General features: G+C 44.0%; 1 protein-coding gene across 6 annotated transcripts in view; it reads left to right on the top strand.

Annotated features, from left to right (window-relative positions):
* The first annotated feature begins 1260 nt into the window (after positions 1 to 1260).
* Positions 1261 to 19957, top strand: part of vit (vitrin) — a 166863-nt gene continuing 148166 nt past the window's right edge. For all 6 annotated transcript variants that reach the window (XM_051919377.1, XM_051919380.1, XM_051919379.1 and 3 more), the window contains exon 1: positions 1261 to 1433. The gene's annotated coding sequence lies outside the window, so the exon portion shown is untranslated. The remainder of the gene's footprint in view (positions 1434 to 19957) is intronic.

Below are 19957 nucleotides of genomic sequence, written 5' to 3'. Positions count from 1 at the left end.
CAATTACTAAGAAACATACAGAACAAAAGTAATCCGAAATAATTGTATCATGAACTAAATTTAACATCATTTTTCTTGGGGGCGGAGAAATAAATAAGTTAAATAAAACCCCGTTACACTTTGGCCCCTTGTTGCTCGGATTGGCTCCCACTCCGACGACATTAAGGTTGGTCACACGTCTAAGTGTAGCCTATTTCTGTTAAACTGGGTGTCTAGGAGCTGTAGTGTAATGATGAATACTGGTGTTCGTACGTTGTTTGTTTTTAATGGTTTATTTGTATGACATTAAGCAAATCAGATGAGATAAAATCTATCATCTAATAAGTGAAGTTCTGTTTGTGTGTGTGTTTGTTCTCTGTTTGAACTTATCTCTATTACATTTTGCACAAATTGACCATTTGTAAATGGATGGTGGAATGCTTTGTTCCAAAATGTAGTTGGGTACCCCTTCTTGTGTTTTCCCGACATGCAGATCCCCGTTGAATCCATCTCCACTATACGTTTTGCACAGATTCCTCATTTGCACCGGGGAACAAGGTGCATCCTATCTGGATATCCCCTGCTAGTATTGCACAATCTTATGTTTTTTCTTACCTTTACATAATCTAACAAGTCATGCTGAATTCAGTTTAATCCATTACGACATCGACAGCTTTGGCCTCAATGTAGGAACAAGCTTTGGACGGAGCTCCAAGGCTATAAAAGATAGATAGATAGATAGATAGATAGATAGATAGATAGATAGATAGATAGATAGATAGATAGATAGATAGATAGATACTTTATTAATCCCAAGGGGAAATTCACTAATTTACTTACTTAAAAGGACCCATTCGTACAATTGCCAGTTAAGCCTAGGCTTCATTAGAAATGTTGGAGGAAATCCTGAATAACCATTGGAAATGCTGCACACACAGGGGAAAATATGCAAAGTCTACGCAGGATTGGGTCTTGAAACGAGGGTGATGGATTCATGAGGTAGCAGCGCTAACCTCTGCGCCACCCTATATATAAGCTAGCTAGAATGTATTTATGTTAAAAAAAGTTATTTGAGTTGTGAGAAGCATGTGGACCGAAATGGGCGCATCGTTCGATCATTCACGTCCTTGCTCACTCCCTCACATTGCCCCTCATTAGCTCCCTACCTCAGTCACGCACTCGAGCCCAGAAGGCGCGGTTGCTGCACCAGGGTGGGGTGAGCAAATTAAAAAGGCCCCGCCTAATATCCCGTTACAAGTTCGCGTGCGCTCCGCCTGTCTCTTCAATGAGCATTTTAGCAGTCGAAGGTTCGGGCTGCTGCTGCTACGGCGATCTCTCTTGGTCTTAAAAGCCTCTGGACTTACAATAATGACTATGACAAGACTGGCAGTCGCGAGTGTCTGACTGATTAAAGCCACGCCGCAGATCTGGAAGAGAAAGAGTCTTTCTGCTCGGTAAGCGTCCTACTGATTTTTAACTATGTATGACTGAGTCAAGTGCTCGCTAAAGGGACGACGTTCTCCGCCTGTCTGTTAAGGGTTCATTTTGTCTTCACCTGTTTTTTAGAGGAGTCAGAGGCCCCCAAAAAGTATGCACTGCAGCAAAGCAAATAGATAAACGATCGCCCGCTTCTGTCAGACTTTAAGATGAATATATAAACAGCATCTGCCGTGCGCGTGAACAGAAATGCTTAACAAATCATAAGCCTTCATAACTGTAGGGAGGGAAAAAAATCATAGTCAACAGAGAAAATGAAAATGCGGGCTCTGCTCATCTCAAGGTAAGGAGCAACGCATCTTTAGAATTTTGCTGCTGTATAGTGCCCACGAAGAACTTAAAAAGTAAAACAAGTTTTATATAAATATTGGTCATCAAATGAATGTAAAGCTACCCTCAAGTGAACTCACTATTAAGCATCAATGGAACGATGCGAGATGCAGGAAAGAGCCGAATGAACTGCAGCACCTCAGTTGTAATGCTGACTTCAAGGTTCGATCGACCTGCACACAAACGTTTCAAAAAGCGCTGAAAACCATGAAATGTTACATATGTATGTGATGTTAACTAAAGGTGATGCGGGACGTGTTTCAAAAGCTGCGGTAAGCTATGCCGAGGCAGTGTGGCGTAGTGGTCAAAGCTTTGGACCTCAAACTCCTGAGGTTGTGAGTTCTAATCCCGCTACCGACATTTGTGTGACCCTGAGCTACTCACTTCATCTGCCTGTGCTCAAACTGAAAAACAGAAGCAGTGGAGCCAGTTTTATCATAAATGCAGCCAATGTATGTGTATCGCATGTGTGCCTGAGAAATAGGTAGAAATGACCCGAGAGTCCAATAGCGTAAACTAATTGTAATGAATTCTGGGGTCCGGTGAAGGTTTTGATGCTTTCTGCCATGCTCTCGATACTGTGATGGGATAGGAGAGCCTCCTGCGACTTTATCACGCTCTCGGAAAATTCAAGCTTTTACAACTCGCAGAACATTGCCTTCTTATTTTCTACTATTACGGTATAGTCAAACAAAGTATTATTAATAAACAGTTGCGATTACTAATAAAAGATGTCGACATGCTTTATCTCGTGTGGGTTTTTTTTCCCTAATTGGATGTTTACTGCTAACCCCTGAAAGGAGCAATTCATATAAACGGGAAATAACGTCCTTTGCCTATCATTGGAAAATACGTTATGGTGACAAATGCGTGGCAAGGTCGCCCCCTTAAGGACAAGCTGGTATATTGCGTGGATTCCATACGCGTGCATTTCTATCTCACCTGGAAATGCACATTTGTTTGAGGGGAACTGGGCGTTGAAGAAGACTGCTTGCATGACGAGATGTAGATTTAAAAACCCGGCAAATCCGTTTTACACGTTAAATCGAGGCATTTTTACCGTACGCGTCAATACCATTCAATCGTCCATTTTATTGTCTGACAGCGAAGACCAACCGTAAACGAAGCACCGGTCCATGCAGGGCACTGTCATTTAGGGGGTTTCAATAACCGAACACGGACCATTTAAGGAAGGAAAATAAAACGGTCACGGTGACATTGTTCAATAATACAGGAAAGGATTTGGATTTTTCGTTTCAAACGTTGTTTTGCTGTCGTAAAAGCGCCAAAGTAGTTCTTCAGAGCGATGTCATCCATCCACACGAAGCATCCCTAAAAAAGTTAGACTCTTAAAAGGCTCCATAAATAACCTCGAGATGATAACACTCTGGCGAAATTGGTTCGTGATTTTAAAAGTACTCTTCCTGAATAGCTAGGTTAAGATTTTTTGACCCGTTAGTATCTTCAAGGTAGCCCCATATACATAAAAGATTTATGTTTTCTTCACATTTCGAGGCCCAACTATACACTTTTATTATGCCCCAGTACAGATGGTCTACATCGGCAGGTCGCAGCCTGCAATGGCAGCGCACCAAGGAGTCACAGCGGGAGCCACCTTTCAACTTGGCATCAAATTTAAAGTGTGTAGTTGCTTGACGACACCGTCAACCTTATTGCAGAAATCTGGGGGCAGGTGGCCCGATCCATGTTCATGTCTATTCAATCTGTATTGCATAGATATTTTATTAATTGAAAAATAAAGAAACATGCACTGAAATAAATAAATAAATAAATAAAAGCCCAAACATTAATTATTTTTTATACCCACTTGACTCGGTTCAGGTTCGTAGGCAGCCGCTGCCTTAAATATTCTGGGAGGGATATTCTTTAGAAAATGATCGCTACTGTAGACAAAGGGCCGCATAAGCCACAATAAGCCTCCGGATGTCCATGCATATTCCAAACCCAGTTATATGCGGGGCAGGGTCACGGGAAGCTGGAGTCTATCGCAGCATGTTTTGGGACACACACACACCTACAACATCCAAGGAAAAAACTTAGAATCCTCAATCCATCCAAACTGCATGTCTTTGGCCTGTGGGAGGAAAGCCATGCAGAAACGGGCAGGTCATGCAAACTCCACGCAGGGGGTCACTCCTTGAAGCAAGGCAGCAGGGCCATCACTGCGCCACCCGATGTGTCAGCACAAACTGGACACCGTCAACACTTCAGTCGGCTGATTATACTGCATGGTATACAGGGGTGGGGAAAAGTAGGTTTACAGTTGTTTGTAGGCAAAAAGGCATGCAGATTATGGTTAGCTTTATTGGTTCAAAAGAATGTCACAGTGGCACAAGGCACATAGGTTCAGTCTTGTAAGTGCTCAAATAATAATACAAGAATAAACTGTGTTTCGCATACGCCCAAATGTAAACCTGCTTTTGCCCACCTGTGTGTGTGTGTGTGTGCGCATATATAGTCATGAAATATTTAAAACGCACAGACATCCATATAGTTAGCCGCTTGACTTCTCAGGCTCGCAGGGAGTCGGCTTCCTACCCCAATGCCGGCCGCACACGACTTTCATGGTCAAGTGTCCTACGCAAACTACCAGCTTTTGTTAATCTGTTGTTTAGCTGCCCATGATGAAGCTATTTGTCGTAGGAGGGATGAAGAACGTCCAATTACATGTCCCGGTGTCTGTGTACTGAAAGAAGGGCGGATCAGCTGCTAAGGTTCTCCTTTTTTTACACAACCGAGCTCAGGTTTTAAACGCTGAAATAAGTTTAAAAGCAGATGTTTAAATTAATGGTTGATAACGGAAAAGTATTCTGATAATTATACATGGCATGGTAAATGAGACAAGCCTGACTTTATAGTACTACCCGAGGAATTTAGAAGTATTTTGTTTAAGTCTGACATGGTGGTCCTGGACACATGGATTGCTGTAATGCGCAACCCTTATTTTTGTGAACCCCAACACATTCCTACACATTGAACTTCAGCACGTCTTTAATGCTTTAAAAGGCTTGGCCCCCCCTTGTCATAGAATTGCTTGTTTTCCATCAGGTGCTGACTGCGGTCGCATTTGGGTTTTAACATTGCAGACAGCAGACCAAACCCGGCAGCTCCTACTCTGCATGTGGTGCTCCTTCTGGGTCATTCTGTCTTTCCGAAGCGGAACTGGCCACATAGTTCAATTCCAATGCCTCCAGCCATCTCCACGTTTTGTTTTTAGTTTGCTGTTCTAATTTTACGCTCCCGATCAGGATGCAAACCTAATGCTTCATTAAGACAACGGCGTGACCTAGATTAGACCGAGTGGTGCTGTGGACTGTGTCTCGAAAGTGAAATTAGAAGAAACTCGTTGCGGGTGGCACAGCAGACTAAATCCAGCAGCTCCTGAGCTACATGTGGTGCTGGGTGGATTGTAGGTGCTAAATTGGCCCCTGATGGGTGCTGGGCGTGTGTCGGTGTGTTCGCTCTGTGTTGCTCCTGCCTTGCTCCCGATATTTGCTGGGATTGGCTCCAGTGTCCCTGCTCAAGACACGCAGGTTTGAAACTGGATGCCATGAGTGGGGTGATAGCGTTACTTGTGCACCGAGTCTCGCAGTACCTTCATTGGACTGACCGCTTCATTGAATCAAATTAAGAAAACCTTTGATCGTTGCCTCCCCGCTCACCCTGACCTTTTGTTAGTTTGAAGACTTTCATATTTAATTAAATTTGGAAGCGATTAGACGTAGTTATAAACGTAATGACAGGGCTACAACTGCATACTTAATCAAAACGCTCATCCACTTGGCTTTAAAACCGAGGGGGCAGTTCTTGAAGTTTCTCAAAGCCAACTGCTAATCGTCTTGGGTCGATCTTTATTTTATACAGTGCCTTTCACTTCACACCTTCTTCAAATTACAACGTAATGAAACACAACGCTCAACACTCTATTTTGAATGAGCCCGTCGTTGTTTATTTGTATGCCAGGGTCAGGCAGGCGGTTTCATGCCGAATGTTCTTTCGTTTTTTCTGTTCCTAACCGAACCAAACCCCAACTGCCGTCTTCCTCACCTGGTAGGCACAGAGAGAGGTGCCGATACTTGCTGCTTAGTGACCCGAGTGACCCCTCATTTCTCGGATGGATCAGTTTCTCGGCTGTTTGTTTCGGTCGCTCATCGTCTGTCAGTCTGTTCTGAAGCATCTCCTGCCTGTCCCTGACAGGCTCCATTGATCGCTGTGCGTTTCTCCCAGAGGCCTCTTAACATTTCGGCGCCCCAGGCGGCTGCCTAGCTCGCCTATACCTTTTAGCCAGCCCTGCTGGAGTTTTAAGTGTAGTAGAATATTATTTACCGTATTTCTCATTTATTCAATCAGTCCTTCATTATCAGAACTTGTTTACTTAGCGTGCCCCAGGGCCATCTTCAGGTATGGGCACTGGTCCCTGGGGCCCACAATGTTTTTGGTGGCTATCTATTTTTCTGTTTTGCTATCAAAAGGAGGGGACCTACCATACTACTTTGCTGGGGGGGCCTATGACACTGGTAAGATGGCCCTGGGCCAGAACTGGGGCATGTGTGTAGCATGTATGTAGGAGTAATGTGCATTAACTGATGCCCACACGTAGAGCCTGTCCTCATTGGTTTAATGCCTGCTTTGTCTCATCATTGTCAAAGTTGGACCACAAATTCTTCTATGTCGAATCTCTACACATTTTTTTTAAACTGAATTTTATATTTCATAAACATTTGTGATGTTCTTTTAAACATCTCTGTGTAATACACTACATTTATGGATAAACTCTGTGAATGTAATAGTGCATAAACCTCTCAATGTTGCTTTTTGAACAAACCCAGTGCATTTTGTTTGTTTTCTAAGTCCACATTGAGTGTTTAATGCACTTTTACCAGGATTGCGTTACTTCCTCTTATAAACGTCAGGCTCTCTTTGGTGGGGTACATTCTTTTAAAAGTCCTGGTTCTTAACCCTCATCTTACTGACTGGGGTCTTTGGGGACCCCAGAGGTATATAATGTGTTATATCTCACAGGTGCTTTTTTTATCATTCCAATTTTTTTTATGACTTTGCCAAACAGTTTCTTCCTAATAATGTCACATCATTGTTTTCTATTTTGGCTTTGATTATTGCTTTTTTAAAAATACAAATGTCAAAAGTACCCAAAAGTACCTAATCTCACCTATGAAATTTTAAGAAATATATCCATTTAGGGTGGCACGGTGGCACAGTGGGTAGCGCTGCTGCCTCGCAGTTGGGAGACCTCCCTGGGTCCTCCCTGCGTGGAGTTTGCATGTTTTCTCCCCGTGTCTGTGTGGGTTTCCTCCGGGCACTCCGGTTTCCTCCCACAGTCCAAAGACATGCAGGTTAGGTGGATTGGCGATTCTAAATTGGCCCTAGTGTGTGCTTGGTGTGTTTGTGTGTGTCCTGAGGTGGGTTGGCACCCTGCCCGGGATTGGTTCCTGCCTTGTGCCCTGTGTTGGCTGGGATTGGCTCCAGCAGACCCCCGTGACCCTGTGTTCGGATTCAGCGGGTTGGATAATGGATGGATATCCATTTAGTCAGTCACTGTTTCTAATTGGTCCTAAGTTAGTGTGCCACATTATCAAAGGGCATAGGGCCACTCTGTTAGTCATTTAGAAGGAGACGGGCACCGCAACACCTAGAGATCTCCACAGCTCCTCTGTTGACAACTTGAGCTACTGCTGTTCCTAAGGTAAGAGACGTTCCAAGTCTAAAATAAAATTCATAGTTTCATAATGAAATGTTATCATATTACTAAACGAGAATGGTAAACCGGATATGGACGCAGGGACATGGGCCGTGGACGCAAAAGACGTAGTGCGCAGGTGCCACACAAAGCCCCCCTCCAAGCAACGGAAAATAAGAAATGAGGCGCCAGGCCCATAGCACACAAAAAAAAGGAGTCAGACGCAGGCGCCACACAAACCCTTGGCACATAGCGCCACACGAAGCCCATAGCACATGAAACGGGACGCACACAAAAAAGAGGCTTCAGACCCATGACACACAAAGCCCCCCTCCACTAACAGAAATAAGAAATGAGGCAACGCGCCCCTAGCGCACCAAAAACAAAGGAGTCAGACGCAAGCGACAACACAGCGCCACATGAACCCCATAGCACACGAAACGGGACACACACAAAAAAGAGGATTCAGACCCACGACACACAATGCCCCCCTCCACTAACACAAATAAAAAATGAGGCAACTCGCCCCTAGCACACAAAAAGAAAGGAGTCAGACGCGAGCGCCACACAAAGCCCATTGCACACGAAACGGGACAGACTACGGACATAGCACACGAAACTGGATGTACACAAAAAGGAGAATTCAGACCCACAACACACAAAGCCCCCTCCACTAACAGAAAAAAAAAATGAGGCAACGCGCCCCTAGCCCCCCTGCCCAGAGTGAAACGAGAAACTTTGTATAATAATGTTAGATGTTAACGTTTACCCCCCCCCCCCCCCCCCCCCGCGTGGAATTGAAGAGTCGCATAGTTTGGGGGAGGAACGATCTCCTCAATCTGTCTGTGGAGCAGGACAGTGACCGCAGTCTATCGCTGAAGCTGCTCTTCTGTCTGGAAAGTGATCAATAAATATAAATAGAAAAATAAAAGTAGAAAAGCACACATACACATACGGCACACAACCCCCCCCCCCCCCCCCCAACCGCACCAGATCAGAACGGGAGAGACTACGAACCGTCATAGTAGGAAACAAAGTAAAACGTCATAAAGAAGTTAAAGTACAGGGACAAACACATAGAGAGCAGGTTACAGAACAAAGCCCCCCTGCCCAGAGTAAAACGAGAAAGACTGCGAACCGTCTGACATGCCGCAAGCAGGATAAAGCGAGGTCAGAAATAAAACACAGAGTAGATAGATAGATAGATAGATACTTTATTAATCTCAATGGGAAATTCACATTCTCCAGCAGCAGCATACTGATACAATAAATAATATTAAATTAAAGAATGATAATAATGCAGGTGAAAAACAGACAATAACTATGTATAATAATGTTAAATGTTAACGTTTACCCCCCCCCCCCCCCCCCCCCCCGCATGGAATTGAAGAGTCACATAGTTTGGGGGAGGAACGATCTCCTCAATCTGTCTGTGGAGCAGGACAGTGACAGCAGTCTGTCGCTGAAGCTGCTCTTCCGTCTGGAAAGTGATCAATAAATAAAAATAGAAAAATAAAAGTAGAAAAGCACACATTCACATACAGTCATACACGGAGCTGCTGGAAACGAAGTAAAACTTTATAAAGGGATTAAAGAACGGGGACAAACACATGCAGAGCGAGTTACATCCATCCATCCATCCATCCATTTTCCAACCCGCTGAATCCGAACACAGGGTCACGGGGGTCTGCTGGAGCCAATCCCAGCCAACACAGGGCACAAGGCAGGGAACCAATCCTGGGCAGGGTGCCATCCCACCGCAGGAGCGAGTTACAGATGATGAAAACTGAAATGCAACAGCTTCAAAAAAACCTAGGCACGAAACACATGCACACCGAGATACAGAATATAAAGGCAGAAACAACGACAGTTAAACGTCCACACCACACAGCGCAGGCGGACCCGTACTCCATAATGCATAATAGTATGGACGGAGCTCCATTTTAACAGTGGGGGGCCCCAGAGTGACACAGGCAAACGCTCCGTATTAAACGTGCGTCATCCTCACACGTGGCTGCCCAGCGGGCACGGGTTCAAAACGCCGGGGGTAGGCGAGCGAAGCGAGCAGGGGACGGAGCCCCCTTGTAGAACTATAAAATTATAATGTTTCCATTCTATTATAAAAATAATAATGTAAAATAGTTTGCCATGAAGACAGGGAGTGAGTGAGGGGAAAGAAAGAAATTATAACATGTTTTGAGGCTGCAGTGCGGGAAGGAGGTTTCTTAGAGCTCCAAGATGTACATGTCTGGCTGTAATAAATCTAGAATATATCTGTATACAGTAATGTAGATTTTGTTAACACCAGCATTTGTTTTTTCAGGGGATAAATGGCGAGCACATCAAAACAGGCCAGATTTGGTGTTGATGAGGCTCTGAGACACTTTATGGTTCTTTACTGGGTTGTGTGGTTAATCATAGAGCCACTGCTTGCCCAAACACCAATTCAATTCATTCTGGGAAGGGGTCTTTGCATATGAAGTTAGTTCTTTCCACCATTATGTAGGAAAATTTTAAAAACCTGAAATCTTTAATGTATGGTCAGCTGCCTAGCAAGCAGTGCCAGTGTTCGGTTATTTTGCACCCTAGGCCAGGCTGATTAGTGTGCCAATCGACTGTTCGGTAGCTAACTGTGCATTTGGGTTTCTCCCTGTATGATCTGTGCCCAAGGCGTATGCCGAATGTACCTTAATGGTGGCGCCAGCCCTACTAGCAAGCTGCTGACAGATTAAGAAGACCAGTGACATCGTATGCAGCAAGAGTCCTTTTAAAATCCTCACCCATTTAGTATTTCACAAATCTGTTACCATCTGTTCATGGTTATGCACTGAATGGAGCCTGTTACGGCTCTAAATAAGTTAAGGTTCATTCTGGAAACTTCATGTGGATGGGTCTTTTTGGAAACCAAAAATGGTTGTTCTGGAGACTGTTCCGGCACCTTTTCCTTTTAAGAGTGCACAATATTTTCCAGAAGAATGGATGCTCCTCAATAGCTTTTTGTGGACAGGACAGGTGGTCATCAATGTCTGACTCTCCACCTTGTGCGACCGACTAACATGCTTTTGCAATGAGGGAACAAACCTTTAGTCTCATCATTAGGTGTTGGTTTGAGAAATGGACAAGCGTGCTGCCTGAAAACTCTTTTTCTCTTTGGCATGCTTAATTTCTGAGATTCACAGCAAGGATTTGTATCTTCATCTCTGTATTATTTTTGCTTTGTGTCCTCCCCTACCATAACCTATCATCTATAGGGGAGGAGTAAATGCTTTCGATTTGCCAAAAATTTCAATCTCCATTTTTTTTCAACGGATCTCGACATTTTAGGGTCCACTGATACAGAAATCATATCTTGATGGTGTGTGTGGGTGTGTTACGGTTCCTTGAGGATGATCTAGACCTAAAACAGCTGTATGGAAAAGTACCAAACTCAAAACATAAGCCTTTATGAGATGACGATGTGCTGATTAGTTTTTGAGCCAAATCATGCAAGAGAAAGAGGCCCTCTGGAGAAACCCTTAAATACCGTAATTCTGCACTTATGAATTCTTCTCATCAATTGCTATCATAATGACATATTTTATGTCCAAATACTGGGAGTGTAAATGACCAATTGTAGGTGACGTCTGTGATTGACAGTTGTACAAAGCACAGAGGGTGTGGCTTTTCTTTTGTATGATTGGTGGTTTGATGTCTGTGCCGGGTGGGCTATGTCACGTCCGGTCATTTTCTAACCAACTCAGACCAAGATTGAAGGAGTGCTGGAGCCCATCCCAACTAGCAGAGGGTGCAAGGCAGGAAACAAATCCTGGACAGGGTGCCAGCCCATTGCATGGTGACCACACACAGACCACTCCAATTCACCTAATGTGCATGTTTTTGGACAGTGGGAGGAAACGGTGGCAGACACAGGACAAACATGGTCTTCTCAGTCTCCTTAATGCAAGGTAGCAGTGCTATCACCACACCACTGTGCAGCTCATGGGTGGGATATGCTTGCTGCACAATACAACTTTTTTTGGATGGGCAGCCTGTTAAAGCCGGGACATACTATTATCATTCATTTATTTTTTGGGACACAGTCTGAAATAAGGGACTGTCCCGGTCAAACTGGAATGCCCGGTCACCCTACCCTCTAAAAAATAGTTAGCCACAGTTCCTGTCAAAGACAGGTAATGGTAAATATTGTTTAGTTATTCTATCTCTTGCACCCGTCTTCTGTATTTGTGTGTGTGTGTGAACCTCTCTTGACCGGCACATCCTCTCTCACAAGCGTTCCCGTAAAGCCTATTTCTGAGACTCTGTCATTATTCTTGAGATGCCTTTCTTGCCTCCTGTTTCGTTTCACACTTTGTCTTTGAAGGTGATGCTCTCACCATGCGCCTTGTGTGTTTCACATTTCTGACTGATCAGATTGCTCTGAAGGACCAGACACACAGACCTTAATACTACCTGGTTCTTTAATGGCACTTTCTGGTTCTTTACCGGGTTGTGTGGGAGTTCCTCATAGAGCCATTGCTTGACCAAGCACCATTTCATTCTGGGAAGGGTTCTTTGCATATGAAGTTGATTCTTTACACTTTGGAAAAACTGAAATCTTTAATGTATGATAGGCTACCTAGCAGGACATGAACAGATTAAGAAAACTTGAACTTAGCCTGAGGTATTGTAAGCAAGTGTCCTTTTTCACACATGACTCATTGGTATTTCACAACTCTGTTACCATCTGTTCATGGTTATTGACTCTATGGAGTTTGTTATGGATCCAAATAAAGGTTTGTTCTGGAACCTCCATGTGGATGGGTCTTTTTGGTAACCAAAAATGGTTACCCTTGGGCATCGCTCTGAAGAACCACTCTGGCACCTTTATTTTTAAAAGTGTACGCTTGAACTTAAACACAAGGCTGTTACCCACCAGAACAAACTCCTGCATGAGACATCTTCTATATAATAGTACTTTTGAGGTCAGTTAGTCATTTTCAAACAGGGTCATAGGGGGTCTGTTGGAGCCTGTCCCAGCTAGCATAGGGCACAAAGTAGGGAACACACCCTGGACAGAGCGCCATTTCATCACATGGCGCACACACACATACACATGCACAAGGGCCAATTTAGGATCGATAAGCCACCTAACCTGCATGTCTTTAGAACTATGGGAGGAAACCCATGCAGACACAGGGAGAACATGCATACTCCGCACAGGGAGGACCAGGGATGTGAACCGTGGTCCGCATACTGCGAGGCAGCAATGTTAACTACTGTGAGGTCCATAATGTTAAAGACTGTCTCCAGTTCAATCTGGCGGCGTAGCTCAAAGTAGCTCTGCTGTGTCAGCTAATCAGTTGCAATACCAGCATCCTCCTTAGCATTATGGGTAGATTCTGCACCTTTTTATTTCTTCAGTAAAGGATGGCTGCGTATTCTTTTACCGTTTGCTTATCTATTACTTTGTGACAACAATGAATGGATCAACCCAACTATGCAATAAAAGTAGAAAAGCACACATACACATACGGCACACAACCCCCCCCCCCCCCCCCCCCCCCCCCCCAACCGCACCAGAGCAGAACGGGAGAGACTACGAACCGTCATAGTAGGAAACAAAGTAAAACGTCATAAAGAAGTTAAAGAACAGGGACAAACACATAGAGAGCAGGTTACAGAACAAAGCCCCCCTGCCCAGAGTAAAACGAGAAAGACTGCGAACCGTCTGACATGCCGCAAGCAGGATAAAGCGAGGTCAGAAATAAAACACAGAGTAGATAGATAGATAGATACTTTATTAATCCCAATGGGAAATTCACATTCTCCAGCAGCAGCATACTGATACAATAAATAATATTAAATTAAAGAATGATAATAATGCAGGTGAAAAACAGACAATAACTATGTATAATAATGTTAAATGTTAACGTTTACACCCCCGCATGGAATTGAAGAGTCACATAGTTTGGGGGAGGAACGATCTCCTCAATCTGTCTGTGGAGCAGGACAGTGACAGCAGTCTGTCGCTGAAGCTGCTCTTCCGTCTGGAAAGTGATCAATAAATAAAAATAGAAAAATAAAAGTAGAAAAGCACACATTCACATACAGTCATACACGGAGCTGCTGGAAACGAAGTAAAACTTTATAAAGGGATTAAAGAACGGGGACAAACGCATGCAGAGCGAGTTACAGATGATGAAAACTGGAATGCAACAGCTTCAAAAAAACCTAGGCACGAAACACATGCACACCGAGATACAGAATATAAAGGCAGAAACAACGACAGTTAAACGTCCACACCACACAGCGCAGGCGGACCCGTACTCCATAATGCATAATAGTATGGACGGAGCTCCATTTTAACAGTGGGGGGGCCCCAGAGTGACACGGGCAAACGCTCCGTATTAAACGTGCGTCATCCTCACACGTGGCTGCCCAGTGGGCACGGGTTCAAAACGCCGGGGGTAGGCGAGCGAAGCGAGCAGGGGACGGAGCCCCCTTGTAGAACTATAAAATGTAATGTTTCCATTCTATTATAAAAATAATAATGTAAAACAGTTTGCCATGAAGACAGGGAGTGAGTGAGGGGAAAGAAAGAAATTATAACATGTTTTGAGGCTGCAGTGTGGGAAGGAGGTTTCTTAGAGCTCCAAGATGTACATGTCTGGCTGTAATAAATCTAGAATATATCTGTATACAGTAATGTAGATTTTGTTAACACCAGCATTTGTTTTTTCAGGGGATAAATGGCGAGCACATCAAAACAGGCCAGATTTGGTGTTGATGAGGCTCTGAGACACTTTATGGTTCTTTACTGGGTTGTGTGGTTAATCGTAGAGCCACTGCTTGCCCAAACACCAATTCAATTCATTCTGGGAAGGGGTCTTTGCATATGAAGTTAGTTCTTTCCACCATTATGTAGGAACTATGCACACCTCTGTCAGAACGATTTTAAACAATATCTTTTTCTCTTCTGGACAACTAAAAGGCATTTTTATGACCTCCTAACATAAATACCTGGCTACTTGAAGGGAAAAACCCCTGACTGAGCGGAGATATTTCCTATATATTTCTTGATTTTTTTTTTTTTTTTTTTGGGTTGTTTCCACCTCAACTAATATTAATGACAAGGAACACTGCCATTTTTCAGCTGAAAATGTACTTCAAATGATATTCTGACCATGAAAAATACTAATGGCATAAAACAAAATTAATTTCTTTAAGAACAACAAAACAATAGTTTTCAAAATGACTTTTTCCCCGAATCCAACAGAAACCATTTGTGGTAGAGAAGTTCCAATTTCAGAAATGCTTTTAGCACTCCTACATCTAGAAAGTACACTGATTTGTGTGTTTTTGCACAGGGAGGATTCCATTCACAATACCTTCTTGTTTCCGGTATTCGAAGTCCAAACCACAGTCGCCAATGAACATGATTTCTGCTACTGCTCCTCTGGTTGAGTTTTACCCTCTGACTCCATGGCTTCCTTTAATGATAGACCCTGGACTAGTTCTGGAGCCATGGCCTTGCGTAACAGAAGCACTTCCAGGTCCTACATAAGCCCCCCAAAACCAGAGAGGTGTATTCCCAACAGCACCCTCTGTCAGCACTCGGGGACCCCGATGGGGTTGCCTCTTGACACTGAGTCCCAGGTGCCCCCACGGGGGGTCCACACTAGGGCCAAACCTGATTAGTACTGCCCCCCTCTCATACTGGGGAATTAACTGTTCAGAATCCCTGGTCTTCTGCAGTCCCAGAGCCTTCTTAACATAAGGCACGATGGGCACTGACACAGGAGCATAGGGGCCCTCGATGTTTCAGATGCCTATGTATGTTTCTGCTTTGCTGTCAAGACAAGGGCCACAGTGCGCTACTTTGTTGGGGGCCTATGATGCTGTTAAGACAGCCCTACCCAGTCCATCTAGTATTCTTTCATCCTGACTGAGATTAGAATCAATAATCATCCCAGCCAGGTTGTGCCCTTGTGGTATAGTGGGTCCACGGCTCAGAAGAAATGACCAGTTTTAAAATAAATAATCGCTGCACTCGTGGCTTAAAGAGGGAGCATGGTAGTGTGGCTGGAGCGGTTCCCAGGTGAGGTGCGGGCTTATGTTTCCACACTGATGTCCACAGGTGCCTGTGATTGATGCCGGGGCTGCTAATCGCCACACCTGTGCCACGTCCCCATTTTATACATAAAAGGAGTGCAAGTGTGGAAGGGAAGAAAAAAGAAAGTGAAAGAAAAGAATGGAGGTTGAGGGAGAGGAAGGCAGGAGGCGAAGGAGCCAGTGCGTGAGTTAGTGAGCGAGCGAGCAAGAGCAGGCTCACTGTATTAATGACAGGCAGCTGGGAGAAGAGCCCCTTAGTAGAGGGTTTGGCTGACACTCGGGGGCAGAAAGAAGTGGTCGCTCCTGCTGAGCCCTTAAGAGGAGCAGGAGTGACTGGAAGATGGTTGGCTCGCCACATAAGGCAGTGGGAGTTGGAGGCTTGGGAGGTGGAAACGCCAGTGTGAGCACCCTGGTCACAGGGAACCCAAGTCTCAGTCTAGTGAGAGCCCTACGGTGCCAGGGATCGAAAGGCTACCAGACCAGAAGGAGAAGGTCCACTGCAGGTAGGGTGACTCCCCTGGTGCAGGGCCTGCATGGGAGAAGCCGGGGAGCCGCCAGCTAAAGAAGGCACCGGGTTTTTACAGGACTGCTTCCAGCCATTATTGTTGTTTTAACCTCATTTTTAAATGGAATATTTATTGGATTATTTTAACGTCCACTTTGGATCACCTGTTTTTAATGGATTATTTATTTATGGACATTTTGATGCACTGTTTTTTTTTTTGGTTTTTAATAAAAACACTGTTTGCTCTTTGCACCTTCCCCTTACTTCGTTTGGTGTCCTCATTGTCCAGCTCATCCGGTTACATTACTGACGGTGTCGGGTTGAAGAGGCTCCCAAAATTAAGAAGGGAGCATGGAGTAGGACCCGTATCGTCACAGCTCTCCTGTCACGTGGTCTTTCTGTTACAGTCTCCAGGCTGGGCAAGGATTCCCCCATCCATCCCAGTCGAGACTCCAGTCCATCTACAACAGCACTTGCATCAGGCACAGTGATCATTTCTGCTGCCCCTCTGCTCCACAGGCCTAGGTTTAAATTCTGACTCTCCAATTTCTTGGTAGAGTTTGCATGAAGAACTTTCTTAAGTTGATGTAGTCTAAATATTTTAGTTTTAATTTAAGTCCCACACACCAGTCATTCGTAGGTGACTGATGACTCCAGAAAGACTGGTGGCCTACATTGTGTTGGTTCCCAGCTTCTGCAGGTTTTGGACAACAGGTGAAAGTTCATCCTTAACAAACCAATAAGAGTTTGCCTAAAGCTATTTAATTAGTGCATGGAGGCCTTTTGAGGTTAACCTTTAATTTTAGCTTTCCTGATTTGTGATGAATTTTCTTTGAAGTTTCATTTCACTGTCAGAGAGACACACTGGAGAAGTTCTACAGAGTCCATATTTTGACACCGATGAGAGAGCCAGCATTTGAACCTGCCTCCTGTGATAAACACAAGTCCAACCTCAGGGTCTGTTCTTGCCGATGAGGTAGATGAGACCTTTTTCAAAACCCTGTAAAAGTAGGGAAAGATGGCTCAAAGCTTTCTTTGAATATGCCTTCTGGGCTGCTGCCTTTATATGTTAAAGGAATTCTTCCTGCTTCTCATCACTGGCTGGAGCCAAACTGACTGATCAGGCCAACCTTGGACCACTTTGACACTACCACAACCTAAATATTCAGACCTTCAGGACCCCAGTGGAATGATCTTACTGCTGGCGCAACTCATGCAATGCTTTGTTTTCATTTTTGTACTTCTGATTGTTACTGCTGATAGGTGTAGGAATCTGGGCACATCTCATATCGGGTGGTGTGACAGCTTGGAACAAAGACGTATGGAAGGGAAATATTTCACACTATGGGCTCCGTGGTGCCTGAATCTCCTTTCGGACAGAAACTGCCCCTCAAGTTGTCGCTCTCTATTTAAACGTCATTTGAATTAACTTTACAAATGCTGAGCTAAATACGATCTCCAAATTACAATCCACAAAGATGTAATTAATCCAGACACGAGTCTGCTGTAAAGTAACTCAGAATGGCCGGCTTAGGGCTGGCTTATGCTCCTTCCAGTGTTGTGCGACTTCACACCTCACAAGAACTAGCTCAAAGTTCAGTTCACACAGCTTAAAATGAATAAATGCACGTTCATAGTTCACCATTTCAATTTTGAACTAGTTCATGTTCAGTTCATTTTGTATATTTTAAGGGCTCGTTTATACTTCACGTTCCAAACGCATACGCGCACGCATTATGGCTGCCACACGTTCCCAGCATTTGACGCTTCCTCTGAGCAGGTCCTCGGAAATTAACGCAACTCGTGCGCGAGTTGCAGTACCAGCAAAAAGTCTGGGGGCGCAGTATGATAAAAGTTAGAATGTGACGTCCGTGTCTCTGTTTACTGTCCACATGTGACAGAAAGCTGCTTTGAGGATCCCACAGGATCGATGTGCGCACTTCGATGTTTGATGAATGGTTCGATGTGGTGAAGCAAAATGCTGACATACAGATGCATTCGTGGTGCTTTTATATTCAAGCGTGGCATATTCCCCATCATAATGACACGATACATTTTAAAAGTCTCACATACCGTCTTTTGTGCTGTCTTTTTTTTCTGGGGCTTTCTCCTCACCTGACAGCAGCAATCGCCACACAGAACCCATTAAAAGTATGATATTCCAACTCTCTGCACATTTAGCATCCTTAGATTTATACTTTATCACTTTCATGATGAAATACATTAAAGTATGTATGTTACAGATAAATTGTTAATTACGTTTAAATAATGAACATTGTTAATAATTACACACATGGGGGTGACATGGAGGCAGAGTGGTAGCTCTGCTCTCTCACAGGGAGTCACGTCATTGCTATACCCTGCCTGGAGTTTACATGTTTTCCTGCTGCGTTTCCGCAGTGTGCTTCAGTTTCCTTCCAAAGATATGCAGATTTAGTGACACTAAAACGACACAAGTATATGTGAGTGCTTGTATTCACCTTGCGATGAGCTGATGCCCCATCTTGGGATTGTTTCTGTCTTGTGCCCAGTGCTTGCTGGAATGGATACATCCCTGAATTGATAGATTTAATCATTAAACATCCTTTTCAAGGATATTGCGGTAAGGTGTCATCAGAATTTAACGGGTGTTCCAGGCAATTCACAACACAACAAAGCCGAACCTGTTCTCACTGTGATAATATCTCACACTGCCACCTGCTGGATTCTTCCAGATGTACGTAAAATATGCGCGCAAGTACAAACAGTAAAACACTTGTGTAGCAGTAGCATCTGCTGGAGCATGCGTTGTTGCATGACGTATAAACCCGGCCTTATTGAGTGTGAATAAATGACCCATGAGTTTACTTTTTCAATTTCACATGCCTTTTTAGGCTATTACAGTGTTCTTGAATAAAATGCAATAATTATGAAGTCTTTTTTCATTTAAATACACTTTATTAAATTATACCCAGAAACAAGCTTGTATAACCATATATGCTAATATCCTCCTGGTCAATAAAGAAATTAAATAGATGCAAGTATAATATAAATTACTGCTGTTTCCAACCGTATGATATAAATGGTGACTGTCGAACCAGCGTGTAGGTGAACTAACCGATTACGCTGCCGATCAAAATTCGCATCACATGTCCAATGGGGACACATATAAAGTGGCCTCGCAAAGTACGTTTTCCTAAAAGCGAAAGTGGAGCTTCACCAAGTGCTCGTGTCACAAGCACAAGCAGGCAGACACAGACGGGGCCTATTTGATTTTATGTTATTTTTTCTGAATACAAATGGCAAACAATTCATACAAAATAAGCACAAATACGGTATTCAGATAAATATTTGTAAAAATCCACTATTTGGATTCAGCTCCACACCTACATTACAGGGTTAAGCAAAATGTTTAATCTGGACCGAAATCAGGTCCAGAATGTCCCCTAAAACTGAACTAGCTCACGTTCAAGTTCTTCACCTGCAAATAAGTTACGCTACGTTCACAGTTCTTAGAAAAATGAGCTTGTTCAATGAACGCACTCTTTTTTGAACTAGTTCATGCACAACACTGGCTCCTTCATCTCTGTGACTCCACCAGTCTAAAACTGTCAGGCCAAGTTCCTTCGGGCTTGGTTTACCAGTTGAGTCTGCCTATTCCTTCTTCACATTTTGATGGTTAAGCTGGAGCAGTGGTCCCCATTTTTTTTTTTTTTTTTCACCTGTTGCTTGGCTGCATTTGGGTGCTCTGCATGCTCCCTCTCTCTCTCTAAGCCCCAGAAACGCTGCCAACCATCATCCACCACAACAAGGTGTGGATTTCCCCCTTTGGAGAATCACAACTAATCTGCATCAGT

Source organism: Erpetoichthys calabaricus, chromosome 15, assembly GCF_900747795.2.
Source record: "Erpetoichthys calabaricus chromosome 15, fErpCal1.3, whole genome shotgun sequence".
Classification (NCBI taxonomy): domain Eukaryota; kingdom Metazoa; phylum Chordata; class Cladistia; order Polypteriformes; family Polypteridae; genus Erpetoichthys; species Erpetoichthys calabaricus.
The sequence above is the reverse complement of the archived record's forward strand: the minus strand, read 5'-3'. Positions and strand labels throughout refer to the sequence as shown.